Raw genomic sequence first — 8,001 nt, 5'->3', positions numbered from 1 at the left:
CTCTGCTCTTGATTCCTCGCTCGTCTTGGTAGGTATAGACAATTTTTCTATGTTATTTCTAATGGTGTTCCGAATAAGGCTCGAGACCCATCCTTGACTCTATTTTTGCCTCACTACGTTTTAATCTCCCTGCTAATATTTTGAAAAAAGGCAAAACTATTTATCGTCATGGACAAAGTTCTTATTTTCTCATTTCAAATGAAAACCTCCTTTATTGCAAAAAATTTCTTTATATTTTCTATCCAACAGTATTTGTCTATGATTTCAGTGAAAATATTTTCAAATCTATCAATAGCATGTCCTGTCACAAGCTGAATGAACAAAATGCGGTACATGCGGACAAATTTGAGGACTAAAATGAGAAGATTATGGTACCCAAACACCTGGTTGAGGGTTTCAGACAATTCAAAATTCACGATAAGCCGAATTCAGAAGATATCATAATAGCGAATCAGGAAAATGATGAACGCATCAAAGAGATCAAAAATTGTGCCTATTTGACAAAACATAGGAAAGAGAACTCATCAGTTTGCTTAGCGAACACATCAATACATTTGTTTGATGACATCACATGGTTGAGCAGGAACATTAGATCTCACAAGTCGTCAATCTACTTAAAATGTTATGAAGAGATATTATGTGTGAGGTTTTAGTTCATATTTCTGTTATTTCCTTGTAATCGTTCTATTTGCTTGTATTCGCCTGGTTTAGAATTTATCCCTTCGAAATGAACTACGTCTTACCTGAATTCTCAAGAATGAGATACATAGGCAGTCTATGTCGGCCTCGGTCACCCCTCTACCCTTTTTTATGTGTTTTCCTCTTGTACTTGAACCACGTTTGACCTGAATTCTCAAGAATGAGATACGTAGGTGGCCTATGTCAGCTTCGATCGGTTCCTTATTTAATTTTCTTATTTTTGTTAATCTTTGAGGGGGAACTACGTTTGATTCCTGCCTCAACGGGATATGTAGGCGCCACAACGACTAGATCATATCTCCCGTAAGATTTCTATTTTTTTTTAACAATAGAAATTAGAACCGAATTTTTGAAAGGGACTCAAAAATTCTCAACAAGAGGATCTCTCCAAGAAGTCAAGACTGAAGTTACGTTGAGAATTGTAAATGTGACAGAATTTTAGAGAAGATCTCAAAAATTCCATGATTCATTCATCAATGGTTCAAGATACTCCAAGACAGTTAATTGGGACAAAATGTTTTGAGGATGACCTCAAAATTTTCAATAAGGTTCATATAAAGTTTAGAGCAAATTTGAATACCTCCAGCAAGATCAGAAGTTTAGAAGTGACTTCAAATGATCCTCATGTCCATTATGAGATCAAAAGTCAACTTCAACAATCTTCAACATTTCAAGAGTCAGATCACCCAAACTTCAACAATCTTCAGAATCTTTTCAACAAGTTATCCGATAGACCTTGAAGCATCAACTCCAAAGGCGTTCATTTAAGCTTGACGTGATATGACACTCGACAGTGATCCTTTTTCAAATACTTCTTGAAAACCTATTCTTCTTGAAGACTTTTTCTATAATGTTTCAAATCTTTTACATAAAATGTTTTGTCCTATCTATTAAGAAGCGGGGATCAGAGCAATCAACCGGAGATAGCGAGACAAAGAGCAATCAATCAGAGATAAGAATACAAGGAGAAAACAATTGAAGAAATCAACACAGATCAGTTCACTTAAAACTAATATTTTTTCTGTGGATGTAGGAAATAGTTTAATGCTTCTGATTCCAAGAGAAGTAATTGGGGATATGAGTAACATTGTCTTCGCTCAAATCCCCAACAAGACAAGTCACTACTAGAAAACTGAAATAGTGAGTGAACATACAAATGTTCGAAGGTAATACAGAGGGACAGATCTTTATCATCCTACCAATGGATCATCGCCATCCTCCTACCGACGGATCTTTATCAACATCATCTTATCAATGGATCAACATTATCCTACAATTAGATCGACATTATCCTACCAATGGATCATCAATGTTATCCTACTAATGGATCAACATTATCCTACTAATGGATCATCAACATCATCCTACCGACAAATCTTCATTATCATTATCCTACCAATTGATCGACATTATCCTATCAATGGATCATCAACGTTATCTTACCAATGGATCAACATTATCCTACCAATGAATCATAATTACTATCCTACCAATGGATCGTCATCCTCCTACCGACGAATCTTTATCAGCATCATCCTACCGACGGATCTTCATCATCTTCGTTACCAATGGATCAGCATTACCCTACCAATGGATCATTATCATTATCCTACCAATGGATCGGCATTAACCTACCAATGGATCATCAATATTATCCAACTAATGGATCAACATTATCCTACCAATGGATCATCAACATCATCCTATCAATGGATCAACAACATCCTATCGACGGATCTTCATTATCCTTATCCTACCAATGGATCAACATTATCCTACCAATGGATCATCAACGTTATCCTACCAATGGATCATCATCCTACTAATGGATTATCGTCATCTTACTAATGAAAAATCATCATCATTATTTTCATTTGCAATAACGTCGTCAAGAGAGCCATCAACATATTATACCAGTCTATTTCTTATTAGTTCATATCAAAAGAAGAGTACATTGAAAAATTATATTGCAAATATGAGATATAAGCTTCATTTGCTCAACGTCAAATTGAAAGAAAGCTAACATCAATTATTTGAAGGGAGCAACTAAGTGTCCACATGATAAAAGATAATATCTCTCCATTTGAATTACATTTTATGCTAATTAATTGTATCTCAGTTTTTATCGAGAGCATCCAAAAGGAAGAATTCTCAAAACAAACCACAGGTGCGGATGACATAAAAAAGGATGCAGCACAACGTGAAACTTTTTCTTAGCAGCGAACTGGGATATAGTCCGAAAAGAAGCATCAAACTCTTAGGATGTGAGATGAGGAACGACTTCCACCACTATCAAATCATACCCCTATCAGAAGGCATGTGTATTTTTCAATTTTAATTTCGCATCTGGAAATTTTGGTATTCACCGGAGGCAACTTTTCGATCCGAGTGACACTACTCCAAGAGCTTTGGAAATTATGTCCATGTGAATTCTTACTTATGAATGTGAAGACCTCTGCATTCATGGCTAAGAGGTTTCAAGCCTCCTTTTCATACTCGACTTATTTTGTCACTTTTCCAAAACGAAAGGTTATCTAGCATAATAGATTTCCTTTTCAACCGATTGAGCCGAACTACAAGCAACCTGATTTCCTAAGCTGAGGATATGTAGGCGGGATCAGTGTTGAAAAATCGGATGTATACAACATTCTCTCTTAAATCTCATTCCCGAGCATTCTGGTTCCTTCATAATTCGTATCGGGAAGGCATTTGAATTCTTTTAGAATCGTGCGTGAAATCAAGCATATCGAACTACAAGTGGCCTAAATTCTCATATAACCTGAGATGTGTAGGAAACCCATTATCCGAGGTTTGGCCATAACTCCCTAAGTCCGTACCAAATCCCTTTTTCGAGAGATGGACATGTGGTCGGTCAAAATTGGATTAGTCAATTTCATTTGCCTCGAATTTTTTTCATCAATCCAAGTCAAATGGGGGGCAGTTGTTGACACACAATTTTGGACCTCCACAATATAGATTAATCACCGAGCTTCTTAAATTCCAAACGATTTGAAATAATTAGTTTTTATAAAGTTCAAAATATTTTTCAAGTTACTTTTAATTAATTTTGTCATTTTATATTTTTAAAATAATATATATGTTTTTATATAATTTTGTATATAATTAGTATATTTTAAAGCATTTCTAAAACCTTCTCAAAAAGATTTTAATTTTAGTAAGTATTTTATTAAATTAGTTTAGTTTTAATTATGGTTATAATTTTGAATCATTAGTTTACAATTAAGTTAATTATTTTATTTCGTTAAGATTAAGAAGCTCGTTAGTTAATTAATATTAATTCGTCGTATTTAGGGTTTAGCCAAATTTGTTAATTTAACTCAATTTGGCTATTTCTTAAACTCCAACATCTAACTCATCTTTGACCTCACCTTAAACCCATTTGGAGACCAATTTTGGGCCCTTTTTACCTATTTTCAGCAGCCTACCAAAACCGGCCCAGCCCATTCCCTTTATGCGCAACCCAGAAACAACGCATACAACAACAATTTCAGCACGCCAACAACTCAACCCCTGACCCTGTACACACTTTGTCTCCCTCATGCGAGGACGAGTCCACGGAAACAACAATAGACGTCCAAATACACACCAATACGATGCTAACATCAATTCAACGGTGTCAATTCAGAGTTATCTTCACGGAAAAATACACGACGAGTTCACGGAAAGCAGGCGCGATTCTCTTTTCCGTGTCGTCTTCCTCATCTACCAGAGCAACGGTACCATAGTACTGTTCCAACACCGAAAAGCACCTGCAACAACCATATTTTCGTCCTTCCCAACGTAAGATTGAGTCACGTGGCACTTCAAGGACATGGAATGCATCCTAAATGTCCACCTCTCCTCATACCCGTTGGATTTGTTAAAAAATTTGGGTATCAAAACAACATATTCCTTTAGTTTTTTGAGATAAGGTTTGAAATTTGAATTCGTTCCTTTGTTCTTACCCGTTTTACCCTCATCTTTCCGCCCCTAAATCGGGCCCTAGTTTTGCCTATAAATACTCTCTTCTTCTTCATTGGAAGGAGGTTGAAGGAAAGTTGGCAAAAAAATAGGTGAAAGAATATACAGGAGAAAAATAGAAAAAAAGTTACAGACAGTATATAGAAGCGAACGTTTGCGTATACGTAGAAAAGGACATACGTAATTAATTCAAGGTATATTACGAGGACTCGGGAGTCTAGATTTTGGGGTTTTTCTTTCTCGTTACTGATTCACCGAAGCTAGTCCGAACCTAACTTGTCGTGGAGAAGTTGTTTCCAACTCCTTTTGTCTTAGCTCGTTGCCCCCAATAAGGTAAACTTCTTTCAATTCTAACTCTTGTTTTTAGTTGATGCTCTTTTTCATGAATTGAAGGGGTGTGTTGATTCTTTCCTTCCTTTCTCGAATGTCTCTGATTGATTCTGTATTTATTGTTGATATTTGATAATAATCGTTGGGGTTCGATTTGGTGCTTCTTGGTTGGTTGAGGCATAAAATCTGTTCTTTGTATGAGTCAAGTCGTCTTTGAGCATCCATGGACATTTTGAGTAGATTAAAAGGGTTTTTGGTCTTTAATTATGATTATTGTTTTTGATAAATTTCCTTCTCTGTTCCTTGTAGCCTCTTTTGGTTTTCAGCATCTTGGTGGTTGTTACTTTCATGCTTGTTGTAAGTCTATTTCGACATAAAACTCTATTGTGGTCTGTTAATGTTGTTTTCTTTCTAAAATGAGAGCATAACTTCGAATCCAAATAACTCCAATTTGCTCTTGGGTTGTAGTGTTGTTTTAGCGTTAGTTCTACTAATGGCTTTAAATAATGTTTCTAGTAAAGTAGTAGTGTCTTGTCCATTTGTTTTGTGTGATAGCATAAACGTTGTTTCCAATTTCATTAAGTATGAGGAAGAAATTAACTGGGTGGATTTTCAATTAATACAATGTTTATGTGCAAATTGATGTTTAATTTTCAATATGGTAGTTGGTTTGTATTTGTTTGTTGTGGATTTTTTTAAAGTGTTTAAACAGTAGCTTAAATAGTCATTATTTTATGATTAGCATGACCTGAGTATTTAGTGTCTTTGGAATTTGAATTCCGCTATCTAGATCCATGGTGTTTAAGTTCAATCGAATTATTTGCTTTATATTGGTTTAGGAGCCGCTATGATTTGCTTTAGATATATTGTCGCTCTATTATTCTCGACTACTAATCCTTACTATCATTTTGTTGCATGTGGTGCCATCCGAGTCCATTATAGACATTTTCCCTCCTCTTTGCATTTGATAGAGCTATAAAGGCTCAAATTCCATCTTTGTTGAGTCGGACATGCCGTATATACCGATGAACAGGTCTCGGAGTTGAAAAGACGCAGCATATACATTGATATACAGTGTGATACAACTCTCGTATATAGCAGAAATGGGCCCAAAAGGCTTCAAATTTCAGCTTTGTATTTTGTTATTATTGGGCCTAAGCCCCCTTCTTATTTATTATTATCTTGTTAAAGTTTAGGAAAGGTGGAAGAATTGGGCCTAAGGCCCAAAGGAAAAACATTTCTCTATAGTAGACTAAGACAGGTACAAGTGATTTAAATGGGCCAAAGGCCCAAAACGAAATTAGGCCCAAGTACTGGCCCAGGTGGACAGAGAACCAGTCTTGGGCCCAAATCTTTCCCTCCTTTTCTATTTATTTGCTATTGTGTTTTATATGTTTATTTAATTTTATGGTTCTTCCTTATCAATGCTTCAAAAGGTAACCATTTTGAATTAATTATTTAAAATTAAGTAAATATTTGTCTACTCGACTTTTTAAAGAAAATTTGTGAAATGTTGTACTTAAATAATATTTTCAATATCCCCCTTTCCCCTCTAGGATCTTTTAAACTTTTAAATTATTTACTTCTTAATTAGTTTAAGTATGGACACTTTTATTTTAAAATCAATTAGCCAAATAGTTAGTTACCGGATAACTGCATGTTAGCGGACATTTCGGGTGCTTTCAAACCCTTCCTGAAATGCATTAATGAATCCCGAACCCTTTAAATATTTTCAATTGATTTTTGTTTTAATCTTTTGAAAAAAAATAGTTTTCTTAGTTTTCCTTTAAAAATTAAGTGGCGACTCTTAAAATCTCATTCTTTCTCATTTTTAAAATAAAACAGTTAGACGACGAGAAAACATGTGAGACAAACTTCAAATAGATGGTATATCTAGACAATTTGACAAAGTTCAGGCGCATATATGATCCTTTTTTTAATGAATGAAATTTAATGGATACATGTGGCATATTAAATTTTTTTATATATACATAAACTATATTTCAAATTATCGTTGTATACATTTATTTAACGTGTTGATTAGTTGATGTATACTTTTTTTTATTTGATTCAAAATTTATGTTATATATTGATTATGACATGATAAATGCACTACGTATATATTACTTATATTTTATTTGTATACATTTTTAGTATACATAAATATATTATGTAGCTATTGATAGATATATTACATTCCGTCAAAATATTGCATATAATCAAGTTTGCATACATACGATCAAATGTGTATACATAATACCTATTGCATATATATTCAATTTGGACGGCGAGGACAATTGAGACTAACTTCAAACAGTATATCTAGACATTTTAGCTATCCCTTATTTTCATACCCCCTATTTTTATCTACTAATTTGCATTTACTCTTGATACCATCAGTGTATATATATATATAGACACTCTGATGGTATGAATACAATAAGGGGTAGTCACGTAAATAGTTTAGGCTGTGGATCCAATTACGATAAATATATTGGGTTGGGTCCAATTTGTATAAGCATTTTGCCTAATATGCCTAATTTGTGTAGTTTTCCCTTTTTTAAGGAAAAATTACCTAACTATACATCTTTTGTTTACCCTATTTTCTATTATTTCCTACCATTTCAAAAAAATTACAAAAATACATCTTTTCACAAATTCTCTCACTTTTCTGGATACATCACTGTAAACTATCACCCCCACAAATTTTTTCCTTTTTTTTCACGCCTAAAATCACTCAATGGTATCACCAATTATCTCCATCACTCTATTTTTTAATTTCAATTTTTTTTCTTTCCGATTTATCGATTGCAAGTTATTGAAGAGGTAGTTCTTCATCATCAATTTTTTTTCTTTCCATTTCATCATGTATCAATTTATTTTTATTCTCTTAGCTTTTTCATCTACAAATTTAGCTGAAGAAGGATGTGTCTTCAACTTCAAAATTGATTGTGGAAAAAATGCCCAAAACGGGGGGGGGGGGGGGGGGGG

Source organism: Solanum stenotomum, chromosome 7 (assembly GCF_019186545.1).
Source record: "Solanum stenotomum isolate F172 chromosome 7, ASM1918654v1, whole genome shotgun sequence".
Lineage (NCBI taxonomy): Eukaryota > Viridiplantae > Streptophyta > Magnoliopsida > Solanales > Solanaceae > Solanum > Solanum stenotomum.
The sequence above is the reverse complement of the archived record's forward strand: the minus strand, read 5'-3'. Positions refer to the sequence as shown.